At 36.1% G+C, this 17283-nt stretch overlaps 2 protein-coding genes across 2 annotated transcripts in view; both read left to right on the forward strand.

The window, feature by feature from the left end:
* Positions 1-17283, forward strand: part of LOC136840145 (uncharacterized) — a 439059-nt gene that overhangs the window by 232256 nt on the left and 189520 nt on the right. The window lies entirely within an intron of this gene.
* Positions 8928-17283, forward strand: part of LOC136840144 (pseudouridylate synthase RPUSD2-like) — a 1228991-nt gene continuing 1220635 nt past the window's right edge. The window contains exon 1 of the mRNA XM_067106574.1: positions 8928-8978. The gene's annotated coding sequence lies outside the window, so the exon portion shown is untranslated. The remainder of the gene's footprint in view (positions 8979-17283) is intronic.

Below are 17283 nucleotides of genomic sequence, written 5' to 3' on the forward strand. Positions count from 1 at the left end.
ATATTTGTGTGTGTGTGAGTATACACACAATTAGAAATGAAAGGAACATTTATCGGGTCGTCCCCGTTTCCCTACACTTAAATTAATGTTTTTTGCACTGTCAAGATGTAACAGTGATACATTCACCTTCACATCTGAATAAAATTGAAGGCCTGGGTTTGTGGAGATAGTGAAGGATGAATTATGAAGAAGAACACATAAGCAATTAAAATTAAATACAAACATGAAACTTGTGAAAGATTATGTAGGTGGGAAATTGACTAGTATGGTGTAAAAGTGAGCTTGAGACGAGAGTGTGTTGTTTCCATGGCTCTCTATTATTTTTATGATTGGCTTAATGAAAGAGATTAAGGAAAGGACAGGAGAAGTATCTGCAGAATTGTGGGATAGAAAAAGTTGCTTTGAATGGAGTGTAAAGTGGTTGATGTTAAAAGATGATGGATTGTGGCAAATGGAAGTACTTGATTCTTACTAATATTTAAGAGCAAGTCCAATGCATGTTGATAGGATATGAGCAGAGTTGAATCAGAGAATAAGTAGAATAATGAATGTAGAAAAATCTCTCAAAAGGATTTGAAAGAGAAGATGACTGTCCATGAAAGAAAAGTTAGGAATAAATGAACGAAATGTTGAGTGAACTCTCCTCTGGGAAAGCGAAATGTAGCAGTTGAATGCAGAGGAGAAAATTGGTGTAAGCTACTGAGAAGAATTGTTTGTGTTGCATCTGTAGATTAAAAAGAGTTAAAAGATTGAAAAACTTAGAAATGTGCCAGAGATGTCCTAAAAATGTCAAAGTTGATTAATAAATGTATTATCGTTTTGGGGTGGACGAGACAGGTTCGTGAAAAATGTGAATAAATCGGGTGCGTTTGGAGGTAGGAAGGTATATGGTGGCAGAGCCATTGAAATAGATGGGACTTAATACCGAGAAACGTGGTGAGTGGCGCAGTTTATGTACGGCTGTCGAAGCGCTGCCGATGAGCTTTCGATATAGGTTTGTGAAGGTAGTGATATATATATATATATATATATATATATATATATATATATATATATTAATATACAGTATATATATCAATATAAATACACACACATACACATATTGTACATACGTGTGTACCTGATATAAACACAAAAATATTGTTATGTTCATCTCCTTAGTGTTGAATCAAGTGAGCCTAATGTGTAGAAAACTTGAACAAATATATGTATATAGATATATATATATACATATATATATATATATATATATATATATATATATATATATTTATATATAAGTGTGAAAACTTGAAAAATATGTATGTATATATATATATATATATTTATATATATATATATATATATATATATATATATATATATATATATATATATATATATATATATATATATAAAGCATGAAAGGGTTAATGTCGAGATGATAAGAAATAAAGAAGTCTGGAAGACAAACAGACAGATGTTTAATTGGTCCGGAACTTAGATTTTAGTTGCATTTACACTTTAATTATTTGAGAAGACAAATACAAAACACATCCGATCAGCATGTGTTTGTATGTATTACATAGGCTTGTATATATGTCTATACATACATACACCATACATACATACATATATATATATGTATATATATATCTACATACATATATATATATATATATATATATATAAGTATATATATGCATACATACATACATATATATATATATATATATATATATATATATATATATATATATATATATATATATATATATATATATATATATATATCTGCGTATGTATGCGTGTTCGGCGGGCTTTGCGCTCAAATGTTTTCCAAATAAATTCTCTTGCAGAAATTAATGGAAGGCATTTCTCAAGTAGGCACCGCATAAGTTCTAACGGTGACGAGGAACCAAGTAATGTGAATTTAGTCTCTCTCTCTCTCTCTCTCTCTCTCTCTCTCTCTCTCTCTCTCTCTCTCTCTCTCTCTCTGTGAGAAAGGAAACTTCCGTCGAAATTATCATAACAAATCGTAGCTGACATTATCCTCTTTAATTAATAACGCATCGTCATTATGACGATGGGAATGCGCTGTTCGTATTAATTTATATGTTAATGATTTAATGGTTATGCAGGGACGGTCTCTCTCTCTCTCTCTCTCTCTCTCTCTCTCTCTCCTTCGAGGTAGAATTCCTTTTGCCATTTAGCAGTCGCTACTTCTGTCGCACTTTGGAGAAGTGTCGCCGAAGTACCGGGTAATCAAAGCAGTCCTGTTGGATACGTCACACAAATTCAGTGAAAACATTTCTCGGTTTAAGAAGAGACATAACCTCATGAGTAGAAAAATGTTACCTCTTATAGATCATTTCGTGTTTTGATTATAAAATTTATTAACTTGGAGTTTTGTCATTTTAAAAGTTAAAATATTTTCTGTTTTATGTTTAAAGACGTATGTAGTAAGTAGCGAAAAATTTTTATATAACGTTTAAAACATTTGATTTAGAAAATCATCTTTCATGAATTGTGACGATATCTTAAACAACTACTGTTTGGGTTAGAAAAATTATTTGTTAGGAGTTGCATTTTTTGTTTTCTGTAAAAGAAAACTGTTGTGACGGCTTTGTCTGTTCGTCGCACTTGTCCTGTCCGCCCTTAGATCTTAAAAGCTACTGAGGCTAGAGGGCTGCAAATTGGTACGTTGATTATCCACCCTTCAATCATCAAACGTACAAAATTGTAGCCCTCTATCCTAGCCTCAGTAGTTTTTATTTTATTTAACGTTAAAGTTATCCATGCTCGTGCATCTGGCATCACTATAGGTGCCAACAACACAGGCCACCACCGGGCCGTGGCTGAAGGTTTAATGGGCCGCGGCTTTAAGTTTCATGGGTCGAGGCTGTACAGAAAACTCGATTGCGCCGAAGAAACTTCGTCGTATTTTTAACTTGTTAATTTTTACTTTCAACTTAATTCCTTCTCTGTTTTAATGTTGAGGAATCATCTTGTGTACTTTCTAGAACATCGTGTACGTTAAAAATTTCCTGTGTGAATAATATTAATTTTTTATGTTACAAAATTTCCTTATTTTTGTTGTTTGTTCAGGTTACTGGTATTTATAAGTACAGTACATCACTTTTATGTAACAATATTTTATCAGTTTTATTACAAAAATGTGGTACTAGATTGTAACAGTTTTCAATTGAAAAATAAAATCGTCAGTTTAGGTTTTGAAAACTGAGAACAGCCTCATGCCAATTCAATTGCTTCTCTCTCTCTCTCTCTCTCTCTCTCTCTCTCTCTCTCTCTCTCTCTCTCTCTCTCCAGTCCAGCATTCGGTTTCTAGTTTCATTGGAAGAATTTAGTTGTGCAACTTTACAGAGATCATATGACAGGTGTCATCTGAAATTCTCTCTCTCTCTCTCTCTCTCTCTCTCTCTCTCTCTCTCTCTCTCTCTCTCTCTCTCTCTCAGTATCAACGATGCGCCGTCGTTGGCATCGGTAACAGGGGAATTAGCACTTACCTTTTCTATAATGGGGAGATTTGAATGCGATGTTTTGCATATTCAATTATACCCAGACTTTGGGGGGAGTGTTTTTTTCTTTTTTTTTTTCGGAGCCAGAATTGGAACTCATTTTATATTCCAATAAGGTGAACCTTCTCGCTCCTATCATCCCCCTACCCCCTCCCCCTCCTCAGTCCCCTTCTCTTATCGCCTCTTCCATTTGCCTTTTTCCTCCACCTTCCTTTCTCCATTCTCCTGTATTCTTCTTTTCTTCACCTTTCCATACCCCCCCCCTCCTTTATTCGTTTCCTCCTTTGGTTCTCCTCTTCTTACCCTCATCTGTCTTTACCTTTTTTTCACTTTTGTCTCTATCCTTGTTGTTCCCTCTCATCCTCATATGTCTCCAACCTTTTTCTCTTCCCTCCCCATTACTGTCTTCGTTCCGTTCTCCCTCTTATTCCATTCCCTCCCTTCCGTGTCTCTTTGTGACGGCATGCACGTAAGTAATGACCGCCGTGTGCATTCGCGCATACGTGTAAATACGTGCAAGCGCGTGTCAGTACGGCAGGTGCCGATGTGTTGCATTGGGTCGTGGGAGGTCAAGCGAATCGGGCCAAATGAGGTGAACGCCGAGGTCGTTTTCGAACTCCTCCAGTTTAAAAGTTTCGTGGGGGGAGGTAAGCAGGGAAAGGAGGGTGGGGGGGGGAATGATTGCTTTCATTTAGGCAACAGCCTGTTTAGGTCTAGTTTTCGCGATGCTCGAAGGTTTAGTGGGTCATTATCTGTTGTTTGGAGTGTTGTATATTGTCTGTGTGCATGTACTGATTGTTCTGTATGTGTAATGGCTTTGTGTTTCCTCGAATGTGTAGCGCGTTTGAATGCGAGCGTGGTTTGTGTATGGTTGTGTGTGTGCAGTTTTTGATGCGTGTTGTTTCTGCAGAGTGTTACTTTGAAGTGTTTTTTCGTCAAAAATGCAGTGTTTGTTCAGTTTGTTTTTTGAGGGATACAATATACTTACACGTAGATTCGTGTTTCTTAAGGATAAAATATATGCCCACGTTTTAAGGATACATTATACTTACACGTAGAATCGTGTTTTTAAGGATACAATATACTTACACGTAGATTAGTGTTTTTAAGGATACAATATACATACACGTAGATTCATGTTTTAGGGATACAATACACGTACACGTAGATTCGTGTTTTTAAGGATACAATATACGTCCACGTAGATTCCAATACTGTTGCTAACTTTCTATCTCAAAATATGACTGCTTTCGTTGCCTTTTCTGTCTAATGACGTTACTGGTTGTTTATTTGATGTTATTTAGATAATTCATTTTCTCTTTCACTTGCTCTCATACCTTAATTTCATCTTAGTGATACAGTTTTTTTATGCGAATTTCCTGTGTCTTCTGAAACGACTCTCTGAGCATTAATTCATCTGAAGCGAGTAGCTTCGACGTGTCTTCTTCAGGTGGTAATAATATGTCTTTATTAATTCTTTCGTTTGTATTTGTTTATGGGAGATCAAAGAGGCTGAGGTCATAAATTTGCGGCTTCCTTTGTATGCCGTTTGAATGTGACGTGTGCATGAGGTGCTGGAGTTCTTGGCATCTGTATTTATTAGGTGAGTTTGTCATTTTGTTGACGGTTTATTTCTTACCGCCGTCCTTTGAAAACCCCCAGAATATAATATATATATATATATATATATATATATATATATATATATATAAGAAAAAGAAAGAAAGATATATACATATATATACATATATACATATATATACATATATATACATATATATATATATATATATATATATATATATATATATATATATAATTAGTCGTCTCTCCCTATTGGAGGTGGCCCCCAGAAGTATTAAGTAACAGCCATCCTTTTTAATTGCTTGAGTTCTTATGCAAAGAACTACACTGTCAGGCAAACATTAATCCACCCATTTATATCTTGTAGTGATTCTTATAGTTCTAACGCCTCTTTTATAACCTTTAAAAATATAACTTTTTTTCCCCTCTTTCTCCATTACTATTAAAGAATATAGAATTTTACTTTACACAACAATTCCTAGCTCTCTTCACATGGCCAGACATCTCAAAACGTTTTGATCTTCTTTTGCGCATAAGATATACTTTCTACGAAATCTTCGTATCTCTGCATTTCTCACCCTTTTTATTTCGTATATGTTACACAAGCACTACATCTCGGCAGCTTCCAGCGTTTTCCTTTCGTAGTCATCCATACTTCACTTCCTTACAAAGGAGATGGGTGAGCAGTTACTTCATTCATTTCAGTTTTCCCTTTTATTTGATTCTCTTCCTCTCCTCCAAACGTGTTCCACAGACAGTCGACTTTCCTTGCATTTCTTATTTAGTGATTGGGTTCTTCTCTGGTCCCACCATCAGTCAGCTCCTCATTGGACGGGTGGGTACCGTTCTCAGCTAGCACTCTGCTGGCCCCACGTTCGATTCTCCGACCGGGCAATGAAGAATTAGATAATTTATTTCTGGTGGTAGAAATTCATTTCTCGCCATAATGCCGGTTCAGGATTCACAATAAGCTGTGGTCCCGTTGCTAGGTAACCAACGGTTCTTAGCCAATTAAATAAATCAATCCTTCAGGTGCCAGCCCTAGGAGAGCTGTTAATCAGCTCAGTGGTCTAGTTAAACTAAGGTATACTTAACTTTTAACCCACCATCAGCCATTACATTTACTCCTCTGTACGAACTAACATTTCCGTTCTTGAGCCTTCCAGACTGCCAGTCATTTCTCCATCTTCCTTTTATCCATTCATATCATTACCTTACTTCTATTAACAGTCAGTCTTAAAGTCTTTTACCAGTCTCTCCTGCTTTAATCTTCGCATGCACGCACGTCTCCAAAAATTTAATGGATTTCCTCATCACTGCACACACACACACACACACACACACACACACACACAAAACCAAACTGCCATGGAAACATAGCATATCCTTGAATTTGATCCATTTTTACCTCAAAAGTGTAATATTTTGTACGTGTGTGTTCGCTACTGGTTTATGAGTATTAAAGGAAGTAATTTTTTATCCTTACTCCAGTCATTTGTAGTCATATCACTGGAAGTGTTATTGTTACGTCAGGCTTTATTATTATTATTATTATTATGTGTGTGTGTGTGTGTATTATTATTACACAGAGGGTGTCCGTTGTAAATTCATCCACCAGAAATTCACCTCCCCATCATACATTCTGCGCTTGCAAGGGCATATCGGAGCATACACACAATGCATGTGCTGCCCATTACATGTGCATGAAGGCAGTGGTCGCCAGTGTCCTCGCTCTTGTCCTCCTCATAATACATAAGTTGAGACGTGTCATCTCCTGCGCCTTCCTTTCCGGCGGAGGGCGCGTCTGGTGGTGGTGGTGCTTGGCTGCCCTCCTCCTCCTCCTCCTCCTCCTCAGGCGGCCTCCTTCTTTTCAAGCAAGTTTGATTGCGACACGCATACCTGCCTCTCCCCCGTGCTTCCTCGTGTATCTTTGTTTGTGTATGTAGGTTGGGTGTGTGTGTGTGTGCGTGTGTAAGAGGTTCAAGTTAATTAATGTCTTAGTTAGAATGTCAAAGGCAGTTATGCTTCGGTGGGTTTTAATGTTTTTGAAGAAATATAAATTAAAGGAAAAGATAGAAAACGTTTTATTGTTCATAAATAGGTGTGAATGTTTGTGCTTGACTGCATCTGATTGTCAAAAGTAGCAAAGATATTTTAAAGTTTATCGATGAGGGCAGTTCTGCTCATTTTTCAAAAGAAACGAGAAACCAGTATCTAACCTAAGTTTAGAAGTTGCTGATGTCATTGTAACTATCTCTAAGGTAACTTCATGCCCTATCAACGTTTTATTGCATTTAGATATTAAATATCAAGAAATGTATATGGAATGTCATGTAAGATTTTAGTCCTTGAGATGACATGATGAACTGAAGGTTATTGTGTAGAGGTTGGGTATTAATTTTTTTTCCAAATTTAAGTTGTAATTTTTTTTTTCAAACAAAAGAATTTAAAGTCGTTCCAAGTCTCTTCCTGTTATGCTACTTTACGAAACTTTCCTCTCGTTAAGTTGCACGACTTCTTTGCGTAATTGTTCTTTCCTGAGAAGAAGCTTATGGGATTCATTATCTTTTAATCAGCAAATGGAAACTAAACCGAGACGCAGTGAGAACTTACTTTGGGATAAATAATGCCTGGCTATTTTGTTCTTAATATAATTTTTAATGCGTAATGATCGTCGTCCTGAAATCAGGAATTCTTTTTGTGGACTTACTTTGTGATGAAGTCGAAGATTATATATATATATATATATATATATATATATATATATATATATATATATATATATATATATATATATATATATATATATATATATATATATATATATATATATATATATATATATATATGTATATATATATATATATATATATATATATATGTAAAATATATATGTAATGTAATACATATATATATATATATATATATATATATATATATATATATATTGTATGCATATTTATGTATTTACTGTATGTATGTATATATGTGTATGTGTGTGTGTGTAAAAGAGAGAGAGAGAGAGAAAAGGATGTGGAAAGGGCTGGTCATGGATATAGAAGTTGGAAACGGAGACGTATGGTAGGATACTTTCGTATTCAATATGTATACAAGCCTGTATTATTATTATTATTATTATTATTATTATTATTATTATTATTATTATTATTATTATTCAACAAGAGACCCATTTCTTAGGTATGGAACAAGCCTCGAAGGCAAAGAAGGAATGCTAGGTATCCAAGTGGAGAGAAGAATAGCGGAAACTTTGAGTAATATATGACATATAAATGAAGGTAATTATTTTGTTAAAATAAAGCCATGCTTAATCAAAAGCAGTATGCACGATTTTTTAAATATCTCTATCTCGCAGCAATTGCAAGGCTTATTGCAGTGTTTTATTTAGTTCATTTATATCGAAAAAATGATTTATGGAAACGTGAATTGACTGTCAAAGCCCGGATTATTGAAGATTATTTCCAATATTGTTACAACAAAACCATCTGTAAATAATTTTGTGATTGATTTAGCTCTTCCTTTCAAAATTGGTTCACTTAATAATGTCCTGCTTTAAACTTATGAATGTTGACCTAACAAGTAATTTCTTTGTATATTTAATGAACAATTTAATAAATAAATCCCATCACTGTTATTTCCACAGCTGACCTTGGAAGGCAGATTTATGATGGTGTTTTGAAGCCACAGCCCTTATCTTTCTTTCGCATTCAACATCTGTTTTTGTTTTTGGATGTACAGAATATATTCTTGATGGGCACGACAGTTTTCTAGTTGTTTTCATTATTCCAGAATTAAACGTAGTTTCATGATCAGTATAAGTGGCAGTGTCAGAGATTGTGCAGGCGTTAAGTCCCGAACGTAGGTACGTTGTGTATCGTCCCAATACTCGTTCCACGGTACCTTCGTTTTGCTTACTTATAGGGTGGGGAGGTGTATAGATAGAGGCTGACTCTAGGTGGGCCGACGTCATCTCCAATAATGGAGTCTGTTACCCAGAGATTATAGTTTTTTTTTTTTTTTTTTTTTTTTGTTACTTCAGAAATTACATGGTGTACATTGTGACTTATTCCGTCTCTTGACATCAGAAATAATTAACTGAATAATTTACGGAATTGTTGATGTGGTAGACCATTCCCCAGTTGAACAAGCATCTTTCCTACTGACGAGGGAAATCCCTTGGGGACCGCGTTCCCTAGGTGATGCGGGCGGGATATCCCTAATGGCGTAAGACTTTGTCCTTTGGTACTCCACGGTATTTCCGGAGATATGTCAAGTATAAGGTATTATTACTATTTTGGTAACATTAGTGGATTTTGGATTATGCTAATTGCTCATTCCATTTAATTTCTGGTGTTTGACATCACAGTAAAATAGTCTATCGTTTTGCTTAGTTTGAAGGCTACTGTAATGCTGATGTTGTCTTTCAGTAATACCATTAAGTGAATCCCGGGGAGAAGAAATAATGAACGCTGGTCCTCGTTTTCTTCTTCTTCTTCTTCTTCTTCTTCTTCTTCTTCTTCTTCTTCTTCTTCTTCTTCTTCTTCTTCTTCTGGGATTCAGTTTGCATATGAAAAGATTAGTTTTATGCACGGCTTGTGGTACTGAAGCAAGGGTAACTCAGTTCCCGATATTTTTTAATGAAAGATACACATTTCGTTTGATAAGAAATTGTATATATAATCAGTTATATAATAATTTAAGGCCATATTTATTATCAGAATCACTTTTTTGTTACACATTAGCATAGATTAATATATATACATTGATTTTGTTTTTGCTAGAAACTTACATGCTAGATGCATATTAACAAAATTTAGGTGTAAGTCTGTAGGAAAATTCAGTATTCTTTTTTTTTTTTTTTTTTTTCATTCAGCCTCCACCCTGTGCGAGCGCGCGCGTATGTGTGTGTGGCGTGCGCGTTTGTGTGTAATTCATGGACGTGTTGTAGCGTCTTGTAACCTATAAAAGAACCCTCATATCAGATGTAACCTGTCAAAATCCCAGTTTTACCTCCCGTCTGACTGGAAGCCTCCTGTAGGACGCCGTAGGCTTACTTCATTACGAAAGCCGCCTTATACTCGCCTCTTTAGGAGGCATCTGGGCCTGAGCTGTTCATAGATTATGAGGCCCTTTTTCCTCCGGTGATGGCAGATTTGCCGTGGCGTTTCCCCTTTGTGAGGAGATTTTTTTCTTCTCTCTTTTTATGGCATTAAGGGCATGAATGTTTCTCTCTCTCTCTCTCTCTCTCTCTCTCTCTCTCTCTCTCTCTCTCTCTCTCTCTCTCTCTCTCTCTCTCTCTTTCTGTAGCACTGAGGACATAAATGGTCTCTCTCTCTCTCTCTCTCTGTTTTATACCATTAAGGGCATAAATGGTTTTCTCTCTCTCTCTCTCTCTCTCTCTCTTTATAGAATTAAGAGCATAAGTGTTCTCTCTCTCTCTCTCTCTCTCTCTCTCTCTCTCTCTCTCTCTCTCTCTCTCTTTCTTTCTAGCACTGAGGACATAAATGGTCTCTCTCTCTCTCTCTGTTTTATACCATTAAGGGCATAAATGGTTTTCTCTCTCTCTCTCTCTCTCTCTCTCTCTCTCTCTCTCTCTCTCTCTCTCTTTATAGAATTAAGAGCATATGTTCTCTCTCTCTCTCTCTCTCTCTCTCTCTCTCTCTCTCTCTCTCTCTCTCTCTCTCTCTCTTTCTAGCACTGAGGACATAAATGGTCTCTCTCTCTCTCTCTCTCTCTCTGTTTTATACCATTAAGGAGGAGCATAAATGGTTTCTCTCTCTCTCTCTCTCTCTCTCTCTCTCTCTCTCTCTCTCTCTCTCTCTCTCTCTTTCTTTATAAATTAAGACATAAGTGTTCTCTCTCTCTCTCTCTCTCTCTCTCTCTCTCTCTCTCTCTCTCTCTCTCTCTCTAAGAATTAGGACATAAATGCTCTCTCTCTCTCTCTCTCTCTCTCTCTCTCTCTCTCTCTCTCTCTCTCTAGAATTAAGGACATAAATGCGCTCTCTCTCTCTCTCTCTCTCTCTCTCTCTCTCTCTCTCTCTCTCTCTCTCTCTCTCTCTCTCTCTCTGTTTTATAGTTGTATTTTGTAGGGTCTCTGTTGTTGGTTCAGTGGTTAAAGTGGATTATCTTTGTTTCCTTAGCCTCCTTTGTGGTTCTCTTTGTTTCTCTCTATAATTTTTTTTCATTCTTTGTTTCATAAACCTTCTGCCTTAATTTGCCCTTGCCTTTTTTTTTTTTTTATTTCCAGTAGTATTATTTCTCAATGTCTTTAATTAAAGCACGATATTTCGGGAACCTAACGTCCGACTTGTTTATTGCTAGATTCATTAAGCCTCCTATTCACTGGTTTTTATTTCGTTCACCAAAGAGCGTAAAATCCAAAGACATTTCTTGTTAGAACATCTTATTTTTTCGTAATTTTTTCGTAATTGTCTATTGACTCAATTTCTTCTTTTTTATTTGTAGGTTAACCTTTGTTGACGCTCTGCAATTGTGTTTATTACTTTGGTTGATTTTTATAGCCTTTGTCATGTAAACATTATACAAAGTACTTTCTGATATACTTCTTTTAGGCCCTTTTTCCCCTGAATGTTATTTACTACGTTAAAACTGATATCTCTCATTAGTAATTTTCTCGTCAAAACGCTTAAAAGTTGAAGGCTTAGCTTTTGATGTGATTGATGGTGCATCAGTTTTGAGGGACTTTGTCTTTATTGATGAAAGGTAAAAGTGGAAAAAAATAACGAAGTCTGTTGCTAGTGGAATATATATATATATATATATATATACGAGTATATATATACATATATATTTGCTGTATATATTAACTTTATCACTTACACAATTGTTCTGTGCATTGATACAATTACTAACAGGACTTCATTGAAACAGTATGGTATCTAGCGGAGATATTTATCCGAAAAAAAAAGTTGCAGGCTTTCTAAGCCTAACAGTCCTCATTGTCAAGTATCCACGGATTCTTGACACTGAGGACTGTTAGTCCTAGAAAGCTTTTAACTTTTTCTGAATAAATGTCTCCGCTAGATACCATCCTGTTTCAATGAGGTCCTGTTAGTAATATATATAAATATATGTGTGTGTGTGTTCGTGTGTAAACATATAAATTAGTAATTTTTCCTATCAGATGTTGCTCCCGAGAAAAGAACAACAGTCATTGTTAAATCGACATGTAAACCGGAAAATATTGTAGACAGAACCCCTCTATAAAAACCTTCCGTAACACTATATAGCTGCATCATATACCTGCGCAGGAAGGCTCACCAGTAGCTCATCAGGCTCCTCCACACACTGTGCCACTCACCTCTCTCTTGTATGCACACGCCCGCTTTGTAAATGTTAAGGCCCCACCTTTCCATTACACACATGTGTATAATATATATATATATATATATATATATATATATATATATATATATATATATATATATATATATATATATATAGGCTATATGAAGCTACCATCCCCTTTCCCTCTTCGACAACCTGTTACCCACCAGGTACATAGTACATTGCTTATGTCAGAATAAGCCCATTTAATTTTTCATTATATAACCCCACGTCATTTACCACATATGGGATTGAACTCTTGTTTCTGGCTTTGTGAGATGAGCCAGTTTGGGTCACTTAACCACGGAAGCCCATAGATGTATATATACTTTATATATAATATTTATATATAACTGTGTGTGTGTGTGTGTGTATATATATATATATATATATATATATATATATATATATATATGTATGTATATGTATGTTTGGGTGTGTGTGAGTGTGTGTGTGTGTGTGTGTTTGTGTATGTGTGTGCAGGAACGCAGCCCAGATATGAAAAGATAATAAAACACAATTTCAGTGAACGTCCCTCCTTACGCCATCGCAAACTCGCCTCCGAAAGTTTGTTTGTAAACATTTTGCAAACTGTTTGCAAACATGTTGCGGAAAAAATGATGGCTGTTTTCCGTTTCCCATCCAGAATAAAAAAAAAAAAAAAAAACAGCTTGTCAAAAATTTGTATGCACGGGCATGTTTGCAAACATTCAGCGAACAGATGAGTAACCTCAGTGCTTGTCGTCGGGTGGTGGAACGGAAACGGGGTTCCTTGCTGTGACAGGTGGCGTGTGAGGATTCCCATCCAGTTGTTTGGTGTGGACTCTTGCTGATGTTTGTTCCAGTTGACATTCATTGCTAAGACATTGTTGTTGTTATTATTATTATTGTTGTTATTATTATTATTATTGTTATTATTATTATTATTATTATTATGAGCAGGAATAGTTTGAGCTGGCATACTTAAAGGAATATATATATATATATATATATATATATATATATATATATATATATATATATATATATATATATATATATATATATATATACTTATACACTTACATACATACATACATACATAGGAAAAGTAGAGGGAAATATAACACATACAAATATATATATATATATATATATATATATATATATATGTGTGTGTGTGTGTGTGTGTGTGTGTGTGTGTGTGTGTGTGTGTGTGTGTGTGTGTGTGTGTGTGTGTGTGTAGGCAGAAAGATGAGAAGAGGGTACTCTGACACTTGGTTGCATGAGCTTTTTGATACGGAAACGTGTCACAAATTTACTGCTCTTCTATGCGAAATAGCTTGGCGTAGATTTCTCATTAACCTCGGCTGCCTGGCTTGCCAGCCCCCTCCCCCCTTTTTAGTTTTCTGTAAAAGTAAACTATTGAGATTGTTATTTGTCTGTCCGTCCGCACTTTTTCTGTCCTCCCTCAGATCTTAAAAATTTCTGAGGCTAGAGGGCAGCAATTTGGTATGTTGATCATGCACCCTTAAATCATGAAACATCAAATTGCAGCCCTGTAGCGTGATTAGTTTTTATTTTATTTAAGGTTAAATTTAGCCATAATCTTGCGTCTTTCACCGCTATAGGTGTCAGCAACGCAGGCCACCACCGGGCCGTGGGTGAAAGTTTCATGGGCCGTGGCTGAGAGTTTCATGCAGCTTTCTACGCTGTACAGAAAACTCGATTGCGCCGAAGACACTTCGGCGCATTTTTTACTTGTTTAATCTTGTTAACACTGTAATGTCGGTTGATTTCTTGTGAGAAAAATGTTCTTATGCCCATCTGAGTAGGACGGAGAAGAGAAAAACTCATACCATAAAGTTGCTGTTAGGAGGCTCTCTCTCTCTCTCTCTCCCACCGGCGAGGGGGCGTTTCACTCGTCTGTTATAGCCCTTTACAAAGCAGTAAATGAAGAATGTAAATAGGATGGGCGCATTTAGGTGCGGGGATTGGGTACGGCAGGGGATAGGCGTGAGAGGGACTTCTTAACAGTTTATAATCCTCTTTTATTATTCTCATTATCCATTAAATCGCCGGATAAGGGCTTATCTCTGAAGCACACCGCGCCTAGATCCATGTCCTGGGCAACCCTCCCCTCCCCCCTTCCTCTCTCCTAATCCCGGACCGGCCAGTAACCTTATTTTCCTCCTGATTTTCCTACACCCCGGGCTTACGTCTCTCCTCCTTCTTGCTTACGTCGATATAAGTTGATGGCGTCTTGTGGTTATTTGCAGCCTCCATATCCTCGTCTCTTTCTTTTTTTTTTTTTTTTTAATAGTACTTGCACAAGGGTCACTTTTATCTATTGTTGTCTGTCATCTTCGGTGATTTTTATGCTCTTTTGTTATTATTTTCTATTGTATGGATCTTTTTATCTTTTCTTGTCTGTCATCTTCGGTGATTTTTATGCTCTTTTGTTATTATTTTCTATTGTATGGATCTTTTTTTTTATCTTTTCTTGTCTGTCATCTTCGGTGATTTTTATGCTCTTTTGTTATTATTTTCTATTGTATGGATCTTTTTATCTTTTGCTGTGTGTCTTCTTCGGTGATTTTTATGCTCTTTTGTTATTTTCTTTGCTTCTTTCCGTTGTCTGTACTGTCTAGTTATGGTGATGTTTATTTTTTTTTTTATCTCAATTTCAAATGTACGTTGGTTCTGTCGCTGCTTGGTGCCGTCTTTGTTTTTTGACTGACTATAACGTCAGACTTTTTCTTCTTAATCATCTTCCATTCATTTATTTATGTTTCACCTTTTCGTGTGAGAGGGCAAGCGCTATAGAATGTTTTTTCCTTATTCTAAGTAGACTTGTAAGTATGACTTGTCTTGGTTTCTATGTACAGGTATATTGTTGGTTAGATCACTGGATGAACTTAGGCTTTAGAGCTCTGAAATTCTAGAAATTTTAGCTGTTCATTTTTAGTTTTCTGCAAAAGAAAACTATTGTGCCGGCTTTTTCTGATCGTCCGCACTTTATTCTGTCCGCACTTTTTTTGTCGGCACTTTTTCTGTCCGCCCTCAGATCTTAATAACTACAGAGGCTAAAGGGCTGCAAATTGGTATGTTGATCATCCACCTCCAATCATCAAACATACCAGGTTGCAGCCCTCTAGCCTAAAGTGTTTTTACTTTATTTAAAGGTTCAAGTTAGCCATCGTGCTTCTGGCAACGACATTGCATATGCCACCACCGGACCGTTGTTGAAGTTTCATGGGCCGCGGCTCATACAGCATTATACCGAGACCACCGAAAGATAGACCTGTTTTCGGTGGCCTTGATTATACCCTATAGCGGGTGTACAGAAAACTCGATTACACCCATGAAACTTAGGCGCATATTTTACTTGATTCAAGTTGAGAATTTTAACAGAGACAACGTAGCTTTGCATCTACTCATCTTTATTTTGTTTTGATAAATTGGAAACTGCAGCACCCTGGATGAGGGATCAGTGTAGTTATTTCCATGAAAGCGTTACCTGTCCGTAAAGATTTATACTTAACTTCAGAACGACATTTCCGAGGAGCTGTTATTATTATTATTATATTATTATTATTATTATTATTATTATTATTATTATTATTCAGAAGGTGAACCATATTATTATTATTATTATTATTATTATTATTATTCAGAAGATGAACCCTATTCATATGGGACAATCCCACAGGGGCCATTGACTTGAAATTCAAGCTTCCAAATAATATGGTGTTCATTAGGAAGTAAGAGAAGGTATAAGGAAATACAGAGAGAAGAGATCTTGCTTGTTAAAAAGAAAAAAATTAATTAATAGATTAATAAATAAATAGATAAAAATGTATTAATAATGCACTGCATGTTCGCTTGAACTTTTGAAGTTGCAATTGCACATCCCCAGGGAGGCTGTTCAACAACCCAACTTTTATGTTTTGTTGATAAGAAGGAGCTCTTTTTCAGCCCCTCGTTACTAATATCTTTTTATTTCATTGATTTTAGTTCTCTCACTTCCAGTTCACCAGATCAGGACTGACCAATATTACCTAAAACCCATAGAGGTTGGCCTCACTATCTTACGCCGACCTGACAATTTCAGGAAGTAATAGTTTTAGTACAGAACAAGTTGTAATTTTTGTGGGGAGGTTTAGCGGTAAAACTATAATCAAAGGTTGAGTTACTATCTAGTTAGTTTTCTGAAAAGAAAACTATTGTGCCGGCTTTGTTTCTCCGTCCGCACATTTTCTGCCCACATTTTTGTGTCCGTCCTCAGATCTTAAAAACTACTGAGGCTAGAGGCTGCAAATTAGTAAGTTGATCATCCACCTCCAAACATCAAGCATACCAAATTGCAGCCCTCTGGCCTCATTGACACTGATTTTTATTTTAAAGTTGCAAGTAATAATCATATGGCGACGATATAGGCCAGGCCACCACCGGACTGTAGTTAAAGATTCGTGGGCCGCGGCTCATACAGCATTATACCGAAACCACCGAAAGATAGATCTATTTTCGCTGGCCTTGATCATACGGTGAACAGAAAACTCGATTGACTTCGGCGCATTTTTTACTTGTTTTAAATATCTTTTTCCATGTCTTTGTAATTATTTCGAGTTTTATTCTTTCTCAGAGATGTAAGCAAATTAGTCACAATATTAAAAGTGCCGCACGTGAAATTCAAAGAAGTAAACGCATCAGCATGAAAAAACTGCATATGAAAACAGTATATTGTTTTGTACGAGATTGGAGCAGGTATTGGGTAAACCATCTCTGTACACGCCCTTTATTTTCGGGTTTTGCACCCACCCCAACTCTCCTCCTC

This window comes from Macrobrachium rosenbergii, chromosome 7 (assembly GCF_040412425.1).
Source record: "Macrobrachium rosenbergii isolate ZJJX-2024 chromosome 7, ASM4041242v1, whole genome shotgun sequence".
NCBI classification, from domain to species: Eukaryota; Metazoa; Arthropoda; class Malacostraca; order Decapoda; family Palaemonidae; genus Macrobrachium; species Macrobrachium rosenbergii.